We start from the raw sequence: 24,433 nt of genomic DNA, 5'->3' as shown, positions 1-24,433 counted from the left end.
TCTCCTTTGATGAAGGAGACATCCTACAGTTTTTGCCTGGGAGACAAGGTCCCTACAAAACAACTGGGGATAAATACCACCACCACCACCTGACTGTGTGTGTGTTCTCTGTTTGGTGCATTTCACTCCTTCTAGAAAAAAGCCAGCAGAAACCAGTCACTCTGATCAAATAGTGAGACATCACCAGCACCCAGGTTAACTATCAAAAAGAAATCAAAAGATTAGGACTACCCAAAAAGCCTTGGGAAACAGTCAAATATTTTTTTTTTTGAAACAAGAACAGTTAAAGGGACGCTTGTTTTGTATCTGGATATTCATTTGAAGTGTCAGAGAAACATTAGCAAATAAGCAGAGGGGATGATGTGAATTTAAAGATGGTAATTATGGATTAGGGATACCTAATCACCTCCTCTAACTTCATTAAACATCTACAATAGTTATGATGGATTTATTGCCTAAGAAACAAGAATTGTGATGGCGTGAGAAGTGGTTACTATTTTACTGAAGCCCAACTTCTCAAGCCCAGGAGGTCACTGCAGGGACATGGACAGTGGGAGGGCACAAAGAGTCTGTCACAAGGCTCTTCTACTAAATGAGATGGACTTAAAGAGAATCAATGAATAAATGAATGAACAAATGGACATCAAGTATCCCCAGGAGCAGAATCAGCTTCTATGCATTGTCAAAATACAGGGCTAACTAGATCTTTGTTCCAAAGTCTGCTTTTTTAGCCATATGCTAGGAAAGCTTATTTTGATAGAGAAGAAGATTGGGCTGATCACCAGCATAAATGATAGGAAAGGCAGATCTGGCAATTATTTTCAAACAAATACTCTGTCTTGCTGTTTTACATTGATGGAGAAGCCTGAATGGCACTTAATAAAGACATTTTTGAGTGCTGGAGTTTTACAGGCAACCTACCGTCCTAATGCAAACTACATAATCACAATATATATTTGCGTTACTCCTTAAGGCTCCCTGAAATTTCCAGCATTGTTCTCACCCTCATCTGTAAGGAATTTGCTATGCAATCTCTGGTCTGTACAGAGTAGTCAGCGTAAAGGAATGAAAAACATGTTTTACTCACAAAACATCTAATTTTACTATGGAAGTCATGGATGCTCCTGAAGAGAAGGTCAAGATTCCACTTACCGAATGTAAATATTTGGTAAATCCTATAGAGGATAGAGGGAAAAAAAAAGGAAAAAACATCCATGCTGATGCTTCAAGACTCCAATTTAAAAAGAAATTAAGATCATTAAGTTTAGGGAACTACCTATAGTCATCATTAACTCCAAACTGCACAAAATGGCTGCACACTTCTACTGGAACGTCCTTCATGACTGTGTACCTATAGACAGCAGTAAACATGCATAAGCAGTGATTTGCACAAATCTCTGAGAGAACAGATACTTAGCTGATAAGCAAGTCCTGTTTAACTGCGAGGGAGAAGGGCTGAAACAGCACGCTAAAGATAGGCTAACACAGTGCAATACTCTGAAGGTTTGAGTTCTGGTCATTATAGTAAACAATGGAAACTGTTGCTATGGCACTAACCTTTCTATTTCAGCACTGATGAAAGATTGTGGTAGAGTAGAAACATCAAAATCATGTATGCAACAGAAAGAATTATAATTTTTGAACAGTATTCAGACACTTAAAGGTCCAATTACTTTTGAAAATTCCCTATTGGTGTCCCACCACATCTTCAGCTGCTCAAGCTACGCTCAGTATGTCTTCAGGTATCTATCCTGTATGGGAGAAGGAAAAGACTCTCAACATCCTTTCTTACTTTTGCTCTGCAACAAGAAATGCGAGGATCCTTCATTGTCACATCCATGCAACAACACTCCTGCAATTTTCCTGTCAAAATCTGACATGTTCTTCAACTAACATATACATAGCCTGTGCAGGAAAAAACAAGCAAACAAAAAAACAAAAAAAACACACCATGACTTACAACAAAGGGGATTTCTAGATATCTTGTGGGGATAACCTTAACTGTATGTCCAATTTCTCTCAAAGCTCAAAAAAAATAAAATAGTACCATGTCTTTATTTTAATTCAAGTCTTGGGATATTTAGGTTACACTTAATCTGAATTCATAAACATGATAAACAACAGGCAATTTAAAGAACAGAAAATATGTATTAATTTCCCTTCAGAAGCCCTAGGATTAGAACAGGTCTGTTTTCATGTTCACTGTTTAACTCACTCCATATCTGAAGAAAGGAAGAGCATTTCCTGATCTACTTTTAACGTAAGATAAAAAGACACACTTGTTTGACAGAGGCTTTGAACTGACAGAAAGTACTCTCAGTTTTATAAACTATATTAACATTTATTGTCACAATACTAGAGTGCTGCTTTGCTCTTCAAAGTCCTCTAGGATGAGTTCACCGGGTGAGAAGCTCCATAATTATGCATGGGGGAGCACTGTGCCTTGTTTTTTAAAGTAAATGTTTATGTCATTCAGCCCTTGGAACACTTCTGTTTATCCAGAGCTGAAAAGCATGATATGTAGCCCAATGCTATATACTCTACAGCTAAAAGTACCAGCCAGAGAAGAAAACTTCCTGCCACTATTTTCAAAAGCTATCAGAAGAAATAAAGCTGTTTTAAACTAGTCCTATTAGACGTGGAGATAACTTTGTTAAGAGTTTTAAGGTGAGTTTTCCAAGAGGCTGAAATCCTGTCTTCTCCAGGACCAGTGTGTTCAGTCCCAGGAGGACACCAGAAGTAGTAACATGTTCCTGTCCTTATCCTCTTGGGTCTCGACATTTGTGTCTGATACTTTGCTATATGAGTATAAAATAAGTGCCATGAAGAACCATTATTTCTAAAAGGAAAGAAGGGGGACGCAGTCATCATCATATTCATCTAGAACAAGAAACAGTGAGGGTACTGATCTTAGGATATATGAATTTATAGAGGTAATTAAACCTAGAAAAAAAAAAGAGGAACATTCTTAGAAGTAGCAATGCTTCAGTAGGCATGATATGTTTTATTCTCTAGTTCATATAAACCAGCTGGGTATTACATTAGATTCTGGAGTTCAGTACTATTATAATGCATTACTAGCTATAGTAAATATAATCCATGTGGGCATCTGATATTTAACAAAGCTGTCAATATCACATTGGCCTGATATATGCCAATTCACACCAAACAGAACTCAAGCCCACTGATGAGTTGCATAGCCTATAAATCTTTAGAGTACTCCAATTCCCCATAAGGAGTTAAATGAATGCTTAAAAGGAAAGCATGCTCTGTGCAAAGACTTCAAGATATGTCTTCAGTGTAAATCATCATTAGTGATTCTGCACTACAACTGAGGAAGGTCTGTTTGCAACTTTCTGTAGTCTGCAAGCAATGGAAGTGGCTTCAACTTGTCCTTTGCCTGCTAAGGTACACAAAGGATGACTTCCTGATACTGATGGCCATGTTATGTAGTGTGCAACTATGAATGTTGTGATGTATATTCCCATATTTGCATCTCATATGCTCAGGTCTTAACAGAGAGTAGAAATATAATTTTGTGCCTTGAACAAACATTGAGTTGCACAACCCTTTAAGCATCAAGATTCAACCTGACAATTACTAACAATTAGTCTATCTAAATTCAAGGAAGGGTGAAGCATGGGAAAATGCGTGCAGAACAGCCACCTTCTCCACACCCCCAGACACACAGTTTTTGCATTGCCACTATAAGAGAGTATTACGTAACCTTTCAGGTGAGTTGATCATAACATTCTGTTTGCTTACTGTGCTGTCCTTTGCTTTTTCATTGTGGGCCCATTATTGTGAGTCAACAAAAGTCTTATGCTGACAGGATTTAGCCTACTGATGCATTTGGAAGGTAAAACCAAAAAAAGGTCTGTTTTAATTCTGCTCTGGGCTCATAAAGAAAGAGGGGTCAGAGGAATAGTCAGCTAGAGGTATATAAAGTTAATTCCTCGGTATGTTTACTTTCATAACCTGGAATATGAGTCCTGCTTGTACCTTGAATATTTGCACCTAAAGAAGACTTGATAAGTGTTTGCAAAAGCTGAACTGTGTTCTAGAGAAATAGGTGTTTCCTCAGGATACCAACTCAGAATTAAACATGCTGAAATCTTAGATCTTACTGAAAAGATCTTACTGAAAAGAAAAAGAAGACACCAAGCCAAAACATGATCAAGAACTGCTGAGGAAGAAAACTTAGAATTGCACAAATCATTCTCTCTTCTGATTACCAACTGTGATAAATCTTTAAACCACAAAGAGCTACTAGTTATTATCTCAACTATTTTTTATTTTAATGCTCTTTCAAAATTTGTCCATTTTCAAAAATGTTATAGGGTTACAGTTTGAGAATTAAACTTTCCCATTAACTTCACTTTCAGTGTATTTAAATTATGGGAAAATGAAGAAGGAAAGAACAAGAGCGACAGAAGATTGTAGAAGATATTTGCATAATTTTAGAAGATGGAAGTGTTTCATTTTGATTCCTGCAAAATAACCAAGTAAAATGCATTTTAAGTGTCATTACAAAACAGACACACTTTCCTTAATCATCTCTATAGTAGGAATTCTGAAAGTGCTCAGATTGGAGCTCTTGTTCATAATGTTCCACATCAAGATTGTAGTTAATGACATCATCCAGCCTAATTGTAAAATGCAGGATTTTCTAATTTTGAATGAACGTACTAGTAAGAAGTTGTTACAACTATTTTTCATCTATAGGTCTCAAAGCACCATATGTTCATTAATTATGGATTAACACAGTCTAATCTGAGAACCCACCCTGAACAAAACCAGAATAGCTTGCATAAACTTCAACTCCAAGTAAATAACTTAATGATTTATTTCAAAGCCATTATCATAGCTTACAGACAGTCTTTTTGTGATGTTACTAATTTTAGCAACTGTTCTAAGTAAAGGGTTTAAACTGTTAATCAATTGAAATACATGATTTACACAGCAGCATTCAAAGAACATGACTCAGAGTGCTTTCTGGAAAATACTACGCAAATATTTAAGTGCTTGAGAAGAAAAAAAAAAAAAAGGAAAGAAAATTCTGGAAAACAAACAAACACACAAACAAAAACCCAAGGCTATATAAACATAGAAGACAGGAGTAAAATACGTTATCTCCTATTTAGGTTGGCACTGTTGGGACAGTTTCAGTTACAGGAGAGGTCCTAATCTGTTGTCTATCTCTGCCTCACGAGTTTGTTACCTTCTTCAAAGCTCCCTACAGGCACCTTGTCTCATCTGGCATGTACAATATAAAGCGCACTGGGAAATGCAAAGCAGGATGATAAGCTGCCTGGTTCACTGAAAAACGAAACAAGCCACTCCAAAATTCACTTTTCACATTGCAATAAAAAGAGAGTTATCTGAGCAGAAGACTGTTTGATGATCGTCTGTGGGTATGCAATATGAGTCCTTTAAATGGGTAAAACAGAGATTGACTATCAGGTCATCTTCGTTCATGCAGTTGATTGTGCAAGGTGATACAAATGTGATTTTAAATAAGAAATTAAACACACACATCTCTTTAGAAGCCAAAGAAATACAAACTTTATCTACACATTATACACATTCTACCTACATTTGTTGCTATGACATCCCTACATATAAAAGAGGATTAAGATGCTGTGGTGGTTTTACCTTGCTAGGCAGCTGAACTCCACCACAACTGCTCTCTCACACCCCCTACTCAGAAGAGGAGAGGAAGAAGAAAAGGAAAGAAACAACTCATGGGTTGAGATAAGGATAATTTAATTAAAGGAAAAATAATTATTAAGGAAAAAATATTATTAATTAAACCATTTAACTAGAGGGAAAAAAGGGAAAGGGGAAAAGGCAGGGGAAACAAACAAACAAGTAAAGGCTGTGTGAAAGTGCAAAGGAAAGAAATTACTCTCTACTTCCCACAAATAAGCGGAGCTTGACCACATCCTTGAAACAGGCATGTAGCCATTGTTAGGGAGGACAGACGTTTTTGCAACAAGAGCCCACCCCTCCCCTCTTCTTCCTTTTTCCACCTTTTATTGATGAGTGTGACATCATATGGTATGGAATATCCCGTTGGTTGGTTTAGGTCAGCTGCCCTGGTGATGTTCCTTTCTCACTTTTTGATGATCCCCAACCTACTGACTCTGGGAGTGTTAGAGTTCTGATGCTGTACCAGCACTGCTCACCAGCAGACACAACACTGATACCAGTGCTGTTCTAGCTACACGTGCAGAGCACAGCACTGTATGGGCTGCTGCAGGGAAAGTTAATATCCCAGCCAGACCCAGTACAGATGCAAGGTTACAAATGTGTTTTTGTTTGTTTGTTTTTATGTGTACAGCTGCAAGCATACTTGGAGCTTGACTGTATTATTAATCAGTCAAAAACGGAAAATAAAAAAGCAGCTAAACAACCCACAGGCATGCTGACAGAAAGACCACTTCTGGGTTATACATTAGAGCATGCACTTGTGCTGTTTAAAAATTTACTGAAACTCTGATGAAACCTAATCACCACATGTATGTGCCCAGGCCATTGAAAGGTACAGGAAGTTGTGTTTGCTTATAAAGCTGCTGAGAGAAGCCTTTTGCAAATGCTACCATGAGAGACAGGGTTTATCTGACCATATCCAAAAGCTTATAAACTGCTAGATGTTCCCTGAGAAAACCCAGTGTGGGATCCACAGCACTATCTGAAGCAGAGCCCAAAGAAGAATTTCCAAACATGAAAAGTCAAAAAATGGTTCCATCTTTCTGAGTGTCTCATAATCAATAATGAATTGCAAGTTCATATTTCTCCTAGAGAGAATAGAAATTAATTCCTCATTTGCACCCCCTGCCATATCCCCAGATATCTCAGGTTTCTAAGCAGAAAAAAAAAATAAGAAAAAAAAAAGGAAGGAAAGCAAACCCAGCACAACTCATATACCTAATACATATAGAGAAGGGTATAAAGTGGAGAAAGAAAGAGGTCCTTCCATGATGCAGAAAACTCATGATGAGCTCTTCCCAAGTTATTAGCATGCTATATTGTGTGTATATATAGTTACACATGCATTGTGATTTATTCTTTCAGGTTTTGCAGGGAGTTACTGGCATGCAAGTCAAACATTTTAAATCAAATTGCTTTAGATATTAGGAAACCATGTTTAAGTTCATAGTTGCTTGCCTTACTTGGTCCTGTCAGACCTACAATATCATTTAGCAAGAAATCAAAGTGCCACCTTTGCCTTAAGAAATTCTTTGCTTATACTAAGAGAAAGACATGATTCAAGATTCAAGATGATGGCCATGGGACAACTTAACACACTAATTAATTAGCAATTCAATACTGCAGGCAAAGAAGATAGGGGTATTGTAAAACATGTGGTTTGCCCACATTATGCACTCTTCTGTCCAAGAAGGAGTCAAATTCTACAGCTTGTGAGCAAACCAAATGAGAATCCAAGGCCATTGTAGCACAATACTCACCAGAATAGCCCAGAAGAACTCAAGAGAGATGATAAATTGTGTATATAAACTAAATATACTGTGAATATAGCACCACAAATATCCATCCATTTTGCTCCTAGAGTAGTAATCGTGTGCGACAGTGACTGGTTTCTCTTAACAAACAAGGCCCACTTCAACTTGTAGCCAGCACATTTCAGACAACTCTTGCTTCATCAGCGTTACTGGACCTACAAGACCTCACAGAGCAGCTTTGTCTGTTTCTCTCACAGAGCAGCTTTGTCTGTTTCTCTCACTGTACCACACTAGTGGGTAATATGTAATCAGTTCCCCTCCAGACATCTAAGTTTAATTATTTGCATAAAGCCTAACTCCTTCAACCATTTGTCTTTATTCATGACAGATGATCAGCATAGTAGAATAGCTTCTTGTCTGTGCTACTGCTCAAATTGCCTTAATTTTTCAAATTAGAAAATCCATATACTTTATTATGGTTCATGTTTCTGACAAAGATCATCAGTAAATTCAGAAATATCAAACTTTCTGCTTATACCCATCTCATTTTTCTTTTGAATCTACTCAGTACTTTGCACTGTTTCATCTTTTGGCAAAAGTTTTTGTATGCCTATAGTGGCATTCAACTCCTAGACACAACAATAATCTATGCTACATTTTTTTTTACAGTCTATTCAGAAATGAGGCACAGTTCAGAGACCACTTCTTAACTGATTCTTTTTACCGACAGTGAAATCCTACCACCTGTAATATAATTCCAAAGTAACTGTGGTGGTTTTACAGTTTTACCGTGCTGGGCAGCTAAACCCCACAACCGCTCTCTCAATCCCCCTCCTTTAGATGAGGAGGGGGAGAAGTAAAGCAAAGAACAACTCACAGGTTGAGATAAGGATAATTTAATTAAAGGGAAATAATAATAACAATTAAATAAAGACTACCATGAACTAAACAATTTAACTAAGGGGAAATAAAAAGGGAAAGGGGAAAAGGAAAAATAAAAAGAAGGGAGGAAAACAAACAAACAAAATAAATGAAGGCTATATGGAAGTGCAGAGGAAAGAAATTACTCTCTACTTCCCACAAATGAGCGATGATTGACCACGTCCTTGAAGCAAGGCCTCAACCCACGCAGCCGGTGTTCGAGAGGAGGACCGCCGTTTTCCCAACAAGGACCCACCCCTCCCCTCTTCTTCCTGTTTCCACCTTTTATTGCTGAGTGTGACATCACATGGTATGGAATATCCCTTTGATTGGTTTAGGTCAGCTGCCCTAGTGATGTTTCTCTCCTCACTTTTTGCCCACCCCCTAGGAGGGTTAGAGAAAGGCCCAATGCTGTGCCACTGCTGTTCAGCAGTAGACACAACACTGGTGTGGTAACACGGCTGTTGCAGCTACAAGTACAGAGTACGGCACTGTATGGGCTGCTGCCGGGAAAGTTAACATTCCGGCCAGACCCAGTACAGTAACATCAACTGATTTTTTTTTCAGAGGGTCAGATAAGGAAGACATAGAATACAGCATGAATGTATATGCATGGATGTGCACACACACACAGAAGAGAAAAATTAAATTATCCTGTTACAGATTCAGGGGTATCAAGGCATAAAATCATTCTTACGGATTGTAAAACTGAGAAATTGTTGGTATGAATCAGAAGCATTAAAGATCTCTAACGATCATTTTCCTAGCAGTATAAGAAATCTTTGAATGCTGCCAAGTTTACAAGGTAACATGTCCATGCAGGTGGTCTATAATACCCTTAATGATGTTATTTCTACCTTCACCGAACCATTACAATTATGGAGGAACTACTGCTCATTATCTTCTAGGTTGGATGTTAGGAAGAACTTCTTTACTGAAAGGATTGTTAGACATTGGAACGGGCTGCCCAGGGAAGTGGTGGAGTCACCATCCCTGGAGGTCTTTAAAAGACGTTTAGATGTAGAGCTTAGTGATATGGTTTAGTGGAGGACTTGTTAGTGTTAGGTCAGAGGTTGGACTCGATGATCTTGAGGTCTCTTCCAACCTAGAAATTCTGTGATTCTGTGATTCTGTGATTCTTACCAGATCAACAGAGCTTTTAATCTACACTCTCTGTAACTAATCCTCACTCTCATACTCTGTTGCTGTATAAATGGTGATATCTATGCCTTTATCCATTTACAGTTACTGAGACTCAGGTTTCTATTTGCTTTAACACATGGAAGTACTACACAGTGGTATTAGTCACTGAATTGCTGAGATGGATGTGAAGATATTTGTGCATCATCACCAGCTCCTATAACCCAAATTATTTATTCTGTCTGCTGTAACAGAAACTTAATTTGCTATAAGTTTGTGTTACTTACAACTTGATGTAAGGCAAAAATATCAGCCTATTCTGTCACTTCAGTTTGATGTCCTGGCTCTAGGCAGCCACATTACAAGCTGATGATGCTCTAGGTGAAGCCCACCCATAGGCAAGGCCTGCAAGCATCCCTGAACAGCTCTCTCCTGATGACCCAGCAGGGAAAATACTTTATTTTCAGTGACACTTCTATGGGGGAACAGGGAGCAGAAGGAGCTACAGAAGCAACAGCTCCATGCAAGACATCTTTTAACATAAGGGAGGCTTTCCATTTACTTACACAGGCCTTGGATCAAGGGAGATAAAACCAGCAAAGCATTAAAAAAAGACCTAAACATACACAGAGTCACTGACTACTATACTGTGTTACACGTGGACCAGTTCTTCCTTAAGCTTGAAAAAAATATCAATGTTTAGAGCACTGAAATATCTGCCATTCTACCAGAATCCATTGAGGTCTGCTTGTTCTGTTAATCATGTTGCTTCAGATGCAGTTTGGCAGCAGGACTTCAGGACAAGATTTTCTTAGAGGATTCATAAGTATATACATATATACATATACATATATACATATATATATATATAACCATATATAACCATAGAAATCCCAAGTTGGAAGGGACCCATAAGGATCATTGAGTCCAACTCCTGGCACTGCACAGGTCTACCCAAAAGCTTAGACCATGTGTGCACTTAGTCACAAAGTGCACAGTCCAATCGCTTCTTAAATTCAGACAGGTTTGGTGCAGTGACTACTTCACTGGGGAGCCTGTTCCAGTGTGCAACCATGCTCTCAGTGAAGAACCTCTTCCTGATGTCCAGCCTAAACTTCCCCTGCCTCAGTTTAACACCATTCCCGTGGGCCCTATCACTGGTGTTTACAGAGAATAGGTCACCTGCCTCTCCACTCCCCCTTGCGAGGAAGTTGTGGACCACGATGAGGTCCCCCCTCAGCCTCCTCTTCTCCAGGCTGAACAGGCCCAGTGCCCTCAGCCGCTCCTCATACATCTTTCCCCCTAGGCCCTTCACCATCTTTGTCGCCCTCCTCTAGACACTCTCCAACAGTTTAATGTCCTTTTTGTACGGTGGTGCCAGAACTGAACACAGCACTTGTGGTGAGGGAACACCAACGCAGAGTAGAGCGGGATATATGTGTATGCCATATATATATATATATATATATATATATATATATATATATGCCTACTTTGTCCCTTAATAGGTAATACAGCTGTCTACCTAACTTCATAAACAGCCCTTCTACTACCATCAACTGTATTTGTGTTTATCTCCTTCACATTCGCCACAACCTTTTTCTAAACTGAAGTTTCTTTGAGCAGCAGTATCTGATGTTTTCAAGGCATGGCTAGACTCTGATGCTCTTCAGATTGCCCTAGTTAGACCACCACAAATAATACTTTCTTGCAGTCTTTCTTACTGGCATTTTATTTAATACTATAAAAAAGTATTTTACGTGAAAGATGATATCTCCCACTCTTTGCTAAGTGAACATTAGGTGCCAGCAGAAGTCTCTGCTCCTCCTGGAAATGGGAACTTCTCTCCTGCTTCTCTTTAACCTCATGCACCTTTAAGTCCTCTAAACTCTTTGCTCTCTCATGATTTTCCTTTAAAAAGGGAAGGAAAATAAAACCCAAGCAAAGCTTCCAATCTTCACTTGGCCTCTGCTTCCCTCACAAGTAATTCCGGCCTTAGCTGTTCCTACCTTAACAGATTATTCAATAAAGCTGCAGCCCAGCCTTCTTACCTGGAAGACAGATAAATTGTTGGTAGGGCTTGGCACAGTACTGCTTAGAGGGCCACCAGACCATTTTGAAATTTACAACCATTGTGTGCAGATAAATAATCAAGTACTACTAAAAAATCAGGAGTATTTTCAGCAGCAGCATTAAAAGTACAATAACTGTTCTATGATGATTCACTTTGAAGGTCACATTCAGATCGGGCTGGTCATCTAGAATGTTGAAAAATAAGAAAAGTGGATTTGAAAAAGGAGGATTTTTAGGATGCATTTCTAAAGAACAAAAAAGAATTACCTGTCTCCCATTGATACTCTAATTGCCTTTTACATTCCTCTTCAGAAAAAAATAAATCTATTTCAGAGTAGGGCTGCTTTGATGTAAAAGCATCTACAGCTAAAGGAAACCAAAGTACCTCATTAATTTTGTATAGGGTTTCTAAAGCACAAATAATTCAAACATGCATTAGGTTGATGCTGACAAAAATGATGGGATAACACAGGGATCTCAGTCAGGCACTGTGTATAAAAAGGAAAGGCTTCTGTGCCTACAGCCTGAGCATAGTGTACTAGGAAAAAAGAAAGTTCCCTTCTTCAGTAAGCAACCTCAAAAGATAGTGTGTACCTATTGACATATTCAATTAAAATTAGAGAATAAAACCTAGGAGAGCCTAGTAGGACCACTTTTATTTATAAAAGACATACAAGTAATTATACATACTTGTGTTTTTATGTGTGTATATATCCATATACATAACAGCACTTCATTAACTATTCCAGTGCATAGATTTCACCCCTAGAAAGATTGCTTATAGATGTTTAACATGATAACAAACACAGTTAAAGCTGGACACTAGGAGTTCAGAGCCTAGTGCTACAATGCTGTGTATTTTGAGAAGTTTTTCAGCATGGGGAACAAAGTGAGAAATCACTGGAGGAAGGCAGTATCTTCTGCCTATGATCTCAGCCTGATTAGGCTGGCTAGCTGCCCATCCACCCACCTGCTATCTGTGACTAGTCCTTAGCTTTTATAATGTAATGAAAGGTGGTCAGTGTACTATTTTTTGAATATGCTAAGTGTTAAATGAGAAAGGTTGTGGAGGAATCGTTAAGTGAGGTAGGACATGTGGATGTTGAGCAGTTGGGAGACAATGGGCTAGTGAAGCACCGTACTCAACTCACATGAGCCTGGGCACGTATGCAGCTGGCTGAGAGCCAATCAGGCTCAAGGACACGATGCCCTTGGGCGATCGGGGAAAGTCCCTAAGGCAGGACAGGTAGCCAAAAGAAGGAGGACCAGACTGAAAAGCCCGGGAAGTGTTAACCAATCCTGAGCTTAGTTTCTGCAATATGTATGAGTTGAATATGTTCAAACTAGATAAAAGGCGACTGAGCTATCCATTAAAGTTGAAGTTCACTGTTCACTCATATTGAGCGTCTGGGTCTTCCTTCCGTCGGCAACAAAAGGTGAAACTGTTAGAGATTTAGTGGTAAGAGTATTAAAGATTGAGCTAGGGAAAACAACATTTGCAACCAAACATTCAGATCCAAACTCTTGTAAGATATGCACATAGGGTTTTGACGTACGCAATAGGGTGACTATCGCCCAACCAGAATTCAAGAACACCCTTTGATGCTGAAGTGGCTTAGTTGAAACATTGCAGTAAGCGACATTTGCATCTTCCTATACCATCACACAATTTAATTTGTTCATCTTTTAACGGAATTCTCCCCACTACACACACACACCCCTCCCAGTTTAGCTACAGAAAAAATAACTATTTGCACAGGTAGATCAAATTTCAGAATCCAAATTAAGCTGCAGTCCAAATGTATTGAACTTAAATTAGCCAATAAATTAGGCTGAGAGCAAATATTAAAATAACAATGCTTGGCAACAGAGAGGATATAGCAATGCAAGAACTTATTGGAAAGAAAGTATTTAGCTGAAAGGTGATTAATGTCTACAAGTCTACGTGCCACTTGGCAATTTCCACTACTACAGGTGTGAGCTTTGGAGTTAGAATAACAGCTCTTGGTTAATGAGATTTCTTAGTTAGGAATCAACTTAACCTTTCAGAGAGAAGTTTTCTGATTATGTTAGCACCTGTCTCTGGCATATTTGCATCAAAAGAGATAATGAAGGTTATTTTCAGTACTACAATTGAGCAAAAAATTTGCAACAAGCTGGGAAGTTCTATGCAGTCAGAGAAGCATCTGTAGTCTTGATTATTTCCAGTTTTAAATGCTTGATTTTAAACACTGAAGTTATATTTTTTTCAGAGACATGAAACATTTCAGAAAAACAAAAAAATAAACTGACAAAAAGTATCCAGAATGACCTGTAGTAATGGTCACAGGTTGAAAAACCATTAATAGACATAATCTCAAACTCTGTAGAGTATTAAGCAAAAAGTTAGATTAATGAATAAATAAAAATCAGGCCAGTGTTTCTTTCTGCTCAAGTAACTGCCAAGACCAAGCGTAAATATACTAATTAATTAATGGATTATAATTTTCTTCTCAAAATTCCCTTTCCCCTTCTAACTTCCAAAAGTCTTGTAGTCACTACTCTTTACTGGGTTCCATTTTTTCCAGATAAGATGTATATGTTTCATTAGTAGGTTATTTTTGTTATGTCCTACCACAAACAGAATTCATTTAGAAACTCAAATTGGCCTTGTGAGCATTCATGTATGAGATGTAAACTGGAAGTTTCAAGGCATAGCAAGAAGTGACAGCTTGGCTTAGTGAATTACCAGTATCCTTACTGTATCCTCTAGGTGTCTGGAGGGAGGGAATGGAACTTGCTGTCCAACCTGGAGAAGCAGTACCTCCTGAAGGTCTTGTTGTCTGCATAGACCATTGCTCCCACAGGGCTCATCTAGACAGGGTGATAGAGCTTCCTCCCCAGCACAGAGTAGTACCTACGTTGCAGAGTTACCCGAAGTGGTTTTCTCTAGCTTAAGAAAAGTGATCAGAATATAAAATCATATTTTCAGTAGAATGAACGCAGGACTCAACTCACAATAAATTCAGTGTCATCTTTGGACAGCAAGTGAGGCTGACAAAACATACTCTCCATGCATGCACAGCACACTGTTTTGTACTTTCCAAGTAGCATCTGGGTATTTGAACATTCTGACAATGACACAGATTCTCAGCAGGATGCCTTCAGGACACCAACATTTTGAAAGATAACCAACACAATGATAAATAAATAAATAAATAAATTTATATTAAAAAAAAAAAATTAGTACCATGCCTTGATGGGCATACCTTGCCTGATTCATTCCTGCCTCCTAGTTCTCCAATACCAAGTTTTTGTTAAACTTAGTTTCAATCTTCTTGCTCTGTATCACAGCTTACCTATGTGCAGCTCTCATACTTATTTACAGAGAGCTCATTTCTCACATTTGTCAATTTAATTTATATATTTTTCCATGACAGAACAATTAGTAGTTAACGTGCATGCTTCTTGTTTTGTAAAAGACAGGTGAGCCTTAGTTGAAAATATGCTAATTTTGAAATGAAATGTTATTTTTAGAGCTGCAAATGCATTTAGACCAGCCATTTTATTACTGCAAATTACATGAGTTTTCACAGATAAGGGTCTGCTGGTACGTAAAGTAGGCTGGCATCACCTCTATTGGTTAAATCTAGAACACAGGCTTTTCAAAGCCAGCCGGTGGCTTCTCTGCATCTTGAGCAACTAGCAAAGCAGTGAATATCATTAAAAAATCACAGAATAACTGAGGCTGGATGGGACCTCTTGAGGTTCCCCCCCCCCTGCTCCCCACTACGCAAAACAGGTGAGCTATGGGCCAGGGCCTCACCCACTTGGGTTTTTAATGTTTTCATGGATGTAGTTTACATGGCCTGTCTGGGCAACATTATCTTTTATCTTCTCAGGGCAGTAATAATAGATAATAAAAAACAATATATTTTAGTGAAAATTTCTCATTTCCATTAAACTAGGATCTTTGATGAGAGAGTTTGTTCAGGGTCTACAGTAGGAGGGTTTTCTAGTTCTACAATAGCTAGGTTAATAGCTAGTGAGGCAGATGTAATTAAGCATTTGAAGAAAAATTTATCTCCCCCACTGTGCACTATCACACTTTGTATCAGTCTTCTCTTTACATTCTAAATTTAGTATACTTGTTCTTCAAAGGAAATTGTCTATCAGTAAGCTGCTGGCATGCAATGAGAAAGAGAATTCCCTTGTGCCAGGCCATAAACAGGCACCAGAAAATTAATGACGGCACATACCTGAAACAACAAAATACTTCTTGTGTCCATCAGAGACTTTGTTTCTAAATTATTTTTTTCTTCAAGGTCAAGAACGAGCAAAAGATCCAAATGGCTGTGACATGGCCCTGGTAAAGTCCACAGCACAAGGCTGCTTGGGATGAAGAAGGTGGGAGTGAAGTTCTTCCTTGCTGGGTAATTAACAAGTGAGGAGGGACAGACCTGCTGTGCTTTCGCTTTTCTTCTCTCCCCTGATACAAGAAACCTTATTTTCAATAAATAATCAATCAATAAAAAAGCCTTTCAATAGAGAAATAAAAATCTAATTCTGAAAGCCTTGTTATTTCAAAAGGCTGCTCATCAACAGTGAAACACTCAGCTTTTTAATCTAGGAACAAACAAGCAACTAACACTTCGCACCAATGGTAAATATTACAAGTGCCTGCTAGAGAAAGTCCAGGGAATCCTCTGAACCATAGCTGCTCAGCTATGTGTTCAGCTAAATCCTGGTGGATATCTGTATCTTCTCAAACAAACAAGAGCAGACGGCTATTGGAGAGGAAAAAGAGAAAATTTAAACTACATATCTAAGGCTCTTCCACACCTCTTGCATTTTTGAAAGTCTGTTGAATCTGCAGATGAACCAGGGTGCCCTTTTTATTTGTTTTTTAAACTGAAACAATCCCTTTTCTTTGTATAGCAGATAGAGTCATAAGGCTCCTAAGAACGCTTGGAGAAGTCTCTCTTTATATTCGTCATATAATATAAAGACCTAATCCTAAATTAAAATACAGAGCCACTGCAATATGCATATGTTCAACTAGTTAGATCTTCAGCTCATTCTGTAAGAACTTCTCTGATAATTGGCTCCAAGCCTCTCCCCCCATTTAAACACAGTTTCCGGCTGTGCCTTCTCTGACCTTTTAACTGCTTCTGGTTTGACTATTTTTTTCAGTCATTCTGCTCATGAGTTGTGTAGAGTCACCAGTGACACCAATGGGAAGTTAGTCATCCTGCCTACACTGTGTCATGGTGAATGCCTTTCAGGATTCAACACTATGCCATGTAGCAAATAGCAAACGGTTTTATGTCCATTCAGAAACAACAGACTGTAAGTGTGGCTTAATGGTTTTCATAGTACTGTAACAAACTCCCTATTTATAACGTGCAAAATTTTTCCTTTTCATGACAACAAATTCTAAGGTGAAAGGTTAAAGCAATTAGTCTGCAAATTTATCACTCAATTTAGCTTAATGAATGTCAAAAGAAAAAGCAAAAATGTCACAGCATTTTCAATAATTCTTGACTGGTGTGATTAGAAGAACTATTAATGTCATTTTAAAGTTGCATGCTGGAAAAATATAGGATCAAAACATACACTTCTGTTTATTTTTTCGCAAAGAATTCATTCTCAAATTCTAAGAATTGATTCAGCAAACTACTCACAAGAAGCATTTCCAGTTCAGACTGGAAAATAGAAATGGAGTAAGAGAAATATTGACTTAAAAAAAATAAAATTTAAATACTTGAAAAGCAACATAATCTGAAGAAAAAATGAGTACGGACAATGTAAATTTCAAGAATTCTAGCTTTTAATTCAGTTTTCATACAGACTGTATTGGTTTAGTTTTCCTTTGGTTTATGACAAATCTCTCCCTATTTAACACCTCCTGCCCTCAACAAAGAAGCTTTTTTACTCACAGCTGGTAGTCAATAGAGTTTTGCCCTGATACACAACTATCAACAATGTTTCTTTCCAATTAAGATCCTAATTTTTCACCAGCTCTTCAAATGAAAGGATTAAAACTATGTTCACGTCCACTTCTTCACTGTACTCATTATTACCACTGAAGGCTGAGAGAGAACCAGAAAGCCTAATTTAAACATTAGGGCCTGCCTGGCTTTCACAGTGGCTAAATCAGGGTACATATAAATTGTGACATAAAAAGAAGGTTTTCAGTCATTACATGGAAGTGACAGACAAGGAAAATATTAATTTGGCTATATGCAGCTTGTAGGTGAAGGGCAATGGAGCAAAAATACATGCTTAAAATGTACTAGCCGTTCGCTCCCTAGTTTGCTCTTCTTGTAATTTGCCATTTGCACAATTTCAAAATGGCTGATGCAAGGTGTGAACTTCTCAACTGAGCTTTTCAAGAGAAGATGGCTGATGTGGAAATTCATTTTACTAAACTTGTACTTTAACTAATAAGGAACAGAGAGAGAGTAAGGAAATAAATGAAGCATTCCTGGAACTAATAGGAGATTAGGACTGAGATGCTCAAGAGGCAACAAGTTTATTAGACACACCATTACTACCAAATTGATATGTTTTTCCCCACTCCAATTTATCATGAGCAAAAAGCAGCTGCACCATTAAGTATTGAGAAAAAGCCAATGAGATGCAAATATGCAAGAAACTATTTACCAGGCAGGCAAAAGAGCTTCTATTTTGGGTCTGTTGAACAGGGGATTAATTTCTTTTAATGGAAGTGAAATCTGCCAGATCAGGTTCCTTTATAACCCATTGCCTTCAGACTCTCACTGAACCATTCTGCACTTCTGTGCTGAGCACTGTGTGTCAGAGACTTTTATCCACGCATGGCTCAGTCCCCAGCACACACTCTCCTTTGGGTTTGAAGTTAAAAAAAAGGCACACTTCTCAATGGCTGGCAGTGTATAGGCCCTCAATAGGTTGCTTGAACAGGCTTTAAGAGAAGGAAGAAAAGCAGGCACCTCTCAAGTGTGTATTTTCCTCGGATTAAAGGCAATCAGTGTTCATTTAACTCATGGTTTTGATCTATTCAGTAGTAATCACTTGATGTTAAAGTGATGCACATGAAAAGAACTGAGAAGGGAAACAAAAAAAACATTCGTTTCCCACTTTTTCAAAGACGTGGTTGTTTGTCAATAAATAGCTTCATTTCATAGGAGTTCACTGTAGTTTTGCTGTCACACCAAAACAGTGATGGAGTAATATACCCTAATGGACTAGATTTATGAAGTTATTTTAACTGTACTTACTGATAGGCGTAGGAACTGTTCTAGCTGTAGTCATCTCTAAAGTAATCCAGCTATTTAAGGGTATGCGCCTTTTTTTTTTTTTTTACTATTTTGTTTAGTTTGCATTACATCTTTTGGGTTTGTGGATTTCTATGGATTTTTTTTTTCCTCTCCTCACTCCATCTGAGATCATGGCTTACACTTTAACAAGCAGAGGTCAGGCTTGAGCACCCACATTTTACCACATCCATGAGGCATTTCCCTAACCTTCCTGGCTGGATGCACACCTGCAGTATCTTTCAAATTTGTGTTAGTCCTCAATATAAACATAAAGACATGAAATAATAGTTATGGCTTTTTCACACCTCAAAAATTGTTCTGTATTTCAATGGTAAAGATTGGAGACACAGAGGCCTCAACATGACATTGCAACCATGGCCCAGAACAAAAAGATAAACAGCACAGTGGCGTGTGGTCATACAACTGTGTAAAATGCCATAATTTCTAGATCTTCTAAGCAAGACTTCTAAAAAACAAAACAAAACAAAAAAACACAAGGTGGTCAAGTCTTACCCCTCAAATAGTATCCTGTTGTCTTAACCGGATTATCCTCTTCTTTTTCCATCTGTTACTTTGCCATATATTTGTTATTCACTATATAGAGGTACCTCTGACCCAAGTGTTGCATTGATTACAGAATATAAAATCTGACTTCTGCCAGGAAAAGTGAATTTCAGTTCTACTGTGCCACAGTCTCTGTATATGCAAAAAGGTGGCTCAAGAAAGCACAAAGCAGACAGCTCATGCAACAGGATAGTATCAAGCCCGTTTCAGAATACTAGAAGAAATGACAACTAAAGTTGTGTGACCTTAGAATTCAGCCACATGCTTGTTTCACACAAGTTGATGAAACTTAAACAACCCCTTTCTTTGCTATGCCAAATTAATAGCTCTATGCAGTGTATTAAATCTCAAACTTTTAATGAGTCCCAATTAGAACTATTTCTCAGATCAGTCTTCAATGTGAAAACCCAAAGTAAGTCATAAGAGGAACTAGTTAAAATGCACTTGTTTGTAAAAATGTCTGGATGTCATAGTAACTTGGAATGAGTAATTTTCCTATTTTGAAGTACCTCTACATACAGTATAGTCTTATCCACAGTATGAGGCAAAGAGCATTTAAAAGTAGTATTTTGCTTACAACCATTAGAAATACCATCAAATGCTTGATAAATAATTAAAAATTTCTCCGCTCTTACATGAGTATATGCATTCCCTTGAGAAGAATGATGGTATAGTTTGAAATCTCAGTAATTCACCATCATTATCATTAAATTTATTGCCTGATACACGTCTGGTTTTCTTTGATATTCAATCATGCTTTATGTTACCTTCTCTTCCTTCCCATAAATTATATCATCAGATAAATTATGATTTCAATGTCTGAGGATTTTTCTCCCTTTCAGTACTTAAATTAAATTTGGTACACCTCTTCAGTGACTTAGCATGTGTCTTGCACCTATAAAACATGTACTGCCAATATGTCTTTGACTATCTGCATTGTGGTCCAGCTTTGTCTGCCAGTGTCAGAGAGGAATTTGCTTGACAACCCTGTTTACAAGAAGAGTGAGCGGCCAGCCTGTTCTCTGGAAAATCGATTTTGAAAAATAAACCAAAACTTTGAAAGCAGAGATTAAAATAAATTCAGCCCAGATGTTTACTCTATTTTTGTTTCAGATTTTGGCCTAATCCTTTGCCAGTGCACTTGATGGGACAAGAAAGTATATAAACAAAACTTTTTTAGGTCACCAGTACAGAACAACAACTTAGACTGTACTGGAATTTTAAACTTTCTGGAGGAATAACAAGGTGGTAAAGCTGTGATCTGCACAGAGTTACTCAGCTTCATATACCAATGACAGGAAGGATTCTTCTGCGGAACTGCAAGATAGAAGACAAATCTCTCCTTGAAGGACTCATATTGAAAATAACAGGAAAAAGCAATTTAGAGTGCTCACATACGATTAATCTGTCTTCCAAAAGCATTCAAGAAGAAGACCTGGGTATCACAGCAGGCAATTTAACAAAACCATCTCCTCAACACAAAGTGGCAGCAAGAACAAAACAAGATGTTAGCCTATAAAAATGGAATTTGAACCAATACTGAGTATCAGCACTAACACTAGTCTTCCTCACTAGTACGAAGAAGGCACTCTGCCCCTGCTCTGACTATTGCACACAATTTGCCAAGCCTACTCTAAAAAGGAGATCAGCACAAAATATAAAGGTAAAGGGAAGAAAGGTGGAAAGATTTCCATTAAAGGTAAATCTAATAAATAGGCCTACTCAAGCTGGGGTAGTGGTGGTGGGGAGACAAGGACAGCAGACTATCAGACCTATTTCTTGTTTTAAACACCAAGTCAGCTAGACAACTTTGCTTATTGCTGGCACAATACAGAAAGGGAACACTACATAAAATCAAAAATAAACAGTAACTAATATATAGACAAAGTAATTCGTAACAAAAGGCGTTCTTAAGAGGAAAAAAGTAGTCAGGTTTATAAATATCAATATTAAACCATTTGGACTATGACAAACTTCATAGCCTCCCACCAAGAATATTACTTCACTATTTTACACAGTAGAATTTAAACTTTTAAACACATTCCTCTTAAAATAATTTACTGACTACCATGTTGAGATACCTCATGGGATCAGATATTTCCACTAGTTTCCCTGACATACTCATCTCCAGCCATCTGTGCAGGACTTCAATGCAGAGTATTCATCTCCTATAATCACTAAGTTGATGGCAATGCTGACCACTGTGAAAGGTGCGTCTCAAACTCACAAAATGAGGACTTTTAGGAATTCACAGTTGTTTTGCTTGCAGGACATGTAGATTCCCTGTCGTAAACTTTTTCCTAATCAGCTGTGACTCAGGCTTTTCCAGCATTTCAATGACCTTCTTCCCACATCATGTCAGCAGCGACAGGCCACAATGGATTAGGTTTTTTGTTTTGTTTTTTCAACCTCTTACTTTTTCATTTTTTTGACTGTTTTTTTTTTTTTTTTTTGACATTTTTTTCACTCACAATGAGAAATTAGAGCCTCCAATGAAATCAAACACAGATTCAAGTAAATACTGCAAATATCACAAATGATAACAACAGTGATAAGTTGTCCTTTAAAATCTCAGGGAAAAAAAAAAAGAGAGATAGAGAGATTTTCCTTATAAAACACAAGAAATATTTTATTTCTTGATGCTATAAGCTATGGGTGCACAAAAGATAGTGAATAATTTATTAGGACATGCCTCACAAATAAAACAGAACAAACACATTCTTATTAAATGATATATAACTAGGCAGCAATGCCACACTAGGGAGGAGGGAACTATTTGCAGATAACCTAACTGACTTTTCCTGTGATAGTTCTTATAATTCCATCCCAGAGCTATTCATTTGTTTACTTTTTTCATCATCTATCCTCAAAGTATCCAAAGACTTTCTTGTAACATAGTAAATATCAGGGTCTCTGGCTTGTAGAATGCTCTGTTTAGACATAGCTGTGGGCTGAGGATTTCATGTGTTTGATGCAAACCACTACTCGTTTTGGAGAGCAGTGCTAGGAAGGACAGATGGGTCACTGCTGTTACAGCCAAACCACAGAAGCAGTATTTACTCTAACTTGAAAAGAGTCAGAATGCCTCCCTCATACCATTGCCCCCCCAAACACCCTTACATTATATGTTCCTATTCTAGTTAAAAAAAAATAAGAAAAAATAATAAAAATAAAATGCCATATGCAGAAAACCAAAGAGATCAAAGATTGCCTCACAAGGCCTTGCCATAGCAAGAATACTGGTCATCAACATCTCCATTGCTCCCAGAACATGAATCATGATCCTCCATCTCCTGTCCCCCACTACAAGGAAATAAAAAAAACACCAAACCATTAGTCTAGCCTAAGGCAGATTTGCTTCCTGACACTAAATCTTGGTTTTGTGCTGGGGGGTGGCTTTGTGGTAGTGGTGGTGATGACGACCATAACAACAAGTCCATATCTTCAACATTTTTCATCTTTAATAAAGCAAAATATGGACTGGGAAACACTCAGAAATTACAATTGTGGTGCATTACATTTTACTGTATTGAGAACATGGAAAGTGATCCTTCAGATTTTTACCAAAACATACTGCTTATCTATGTATTTCAAATCCCTAGAGAAAAAAATCTTTTGCACTATCTACCATAATCAAGACCCTTTTTTTGTTGTTGACCAAAAAAATATCTTTTTTTCCCCCTGGTATTTTTCATACTTTTTTTCTGGAGACGAGTTGACATGACTGACTTATGTGAACATTAAATATGTCAAGAGCAAGTACTGAAATACATGCTCAAATCTTCCAGACTTTAACAAAGACACAGCAAACTACTGTCTGCATAATAGAGATGGCACAGAGTGCTGCCAGTACAAGCATGAGGAAAGCTGAAGTAACACTTAAAACACAGGCACTTAGGAATGTCCTTTGAATAAACCAAAAAGGAAAAACAGAAAAAGAAAAAAAAATCTGTGCAGGGGCTCATTCTCTTCTAGTGTCTCTATTGATACTTAAGCCTCACTTTGCCTGAACTACGGAATACAAATAGATTTCTTATCTGCGAGGCTGACTGACCTAATTTCCATAAAGGCATAGAGAATCCTCTGAGGTTTTTAACAGCAGAAATATTAGCTAAAATATATCATCTTCAGAAAAAGAAGTCATGTATATGGGCAACTAAGAATCTCCAGATGAAAACTGTTTGTAAATGAATATTTTGCTGTGCAGTGATTTATGACACACAGTACTGGATAGTCAGGCACCCCAGGAACCCAGGTTCTTCCAGGCAGCTTGGCTCCAAGTCATTATTGAAGAATGTTGGAGACCTGGAGTCAAACGAACTTGAATATCCTTAAGGGGAGGACAAGCAGTTAAGTGTCCCACCAGATATATGAAAGCACTCAGAGATACAAGGGCATAGCAAACCCTCCCCCACCCTTGAGAACAAAGGGATTGCATTTTCAGTTGCAAACATATAACAGGAAAACCCAAACTGAAGGAGTTTTGGTGATTGCATGCTCTCTGGAGCATTAAGTGTGATCAATACAGATTTGCTGCATTAAAAGAAACCAACAAACAAACATCTGGTCTCAAAGAGTATGTAAGTTAAGACTGCCAGAGTCTACTGAGAAGCAAAGTCTAAGGAATTTAATTCCTTCTATAAGCTCAAGGTGGTGAGGAAAGCAAATGCCTCAGCAGTTTTATCAATGTAATAGGCCATCCTAGGGACTAGATAGGATTTTGTTTAATGCCAGAGGAATGCTGACTCCTTAGATGTTACAGAGGAACATGTTACAAAGGATAGAGAGGTTATTTATAGACATAAGAAAAGGACCAAGTATGTTTTATGAGTCCTCAGATGAACAGAAATATTGAGGAAAATGTTAAGGCTGTCACGTATGCCAGAAACAGAGGCCAAGTCAAGCAAAGGAGGCAATGTCGGTATCACAGGGAAAAACAGGCCCTAGAGGGAAAAAAATGCACAATACCTTTTTTCAGAACACAAGCAA

General features: G+C 37.9%; 1 protein-coding gene across 2 annotated transcripts in view; it reads right to left on the bottom strand.

The window, feature by feature from the left end:
* The window catches only part of STAC (SH3 and cysteine rich domain), a 291,976-nt gene that overhangs the window by 132,808 nt on the left and 134,735 nt on the right, over positions 1 to 24,433 (bottom strand). Inside the window, exon 1 of one of the 2 annotated variants that reach the window (XM_072033145.1) lies at positions 8,534 to 8,640. The exons of the other annotated variant lie outside the window; for it this stretch is intronic. The gene's annotated coding sequence lies outside the window, so the exon portion shown is untranslated. Of the gene's footprint in view, positions 1 to 8,533; positions 8,641 to 24,433 lie in introns of those variants that run through there. 2 annotated transcript variants of the gene reach the window in all.

Source organism: Anas platyrhynchos, chromosome 2, assembly GCF_047663525.1.
Source record: "Anas platyrhynchos isolate ZD024472 breed Pekin duck chromosome 2, IASCAAS_PekinDuck_T2T, whole genome shotgun sequence".
NCBI classification, from domain to species: Eukaryota; Metazoa; Chordata; class Aves; order Anseriformes; family Anatidae; genus Anas; species Anas platyrhynchos.
This window is presented reverse-complemented; position numbering and strand designations above follow the sequence as displayed.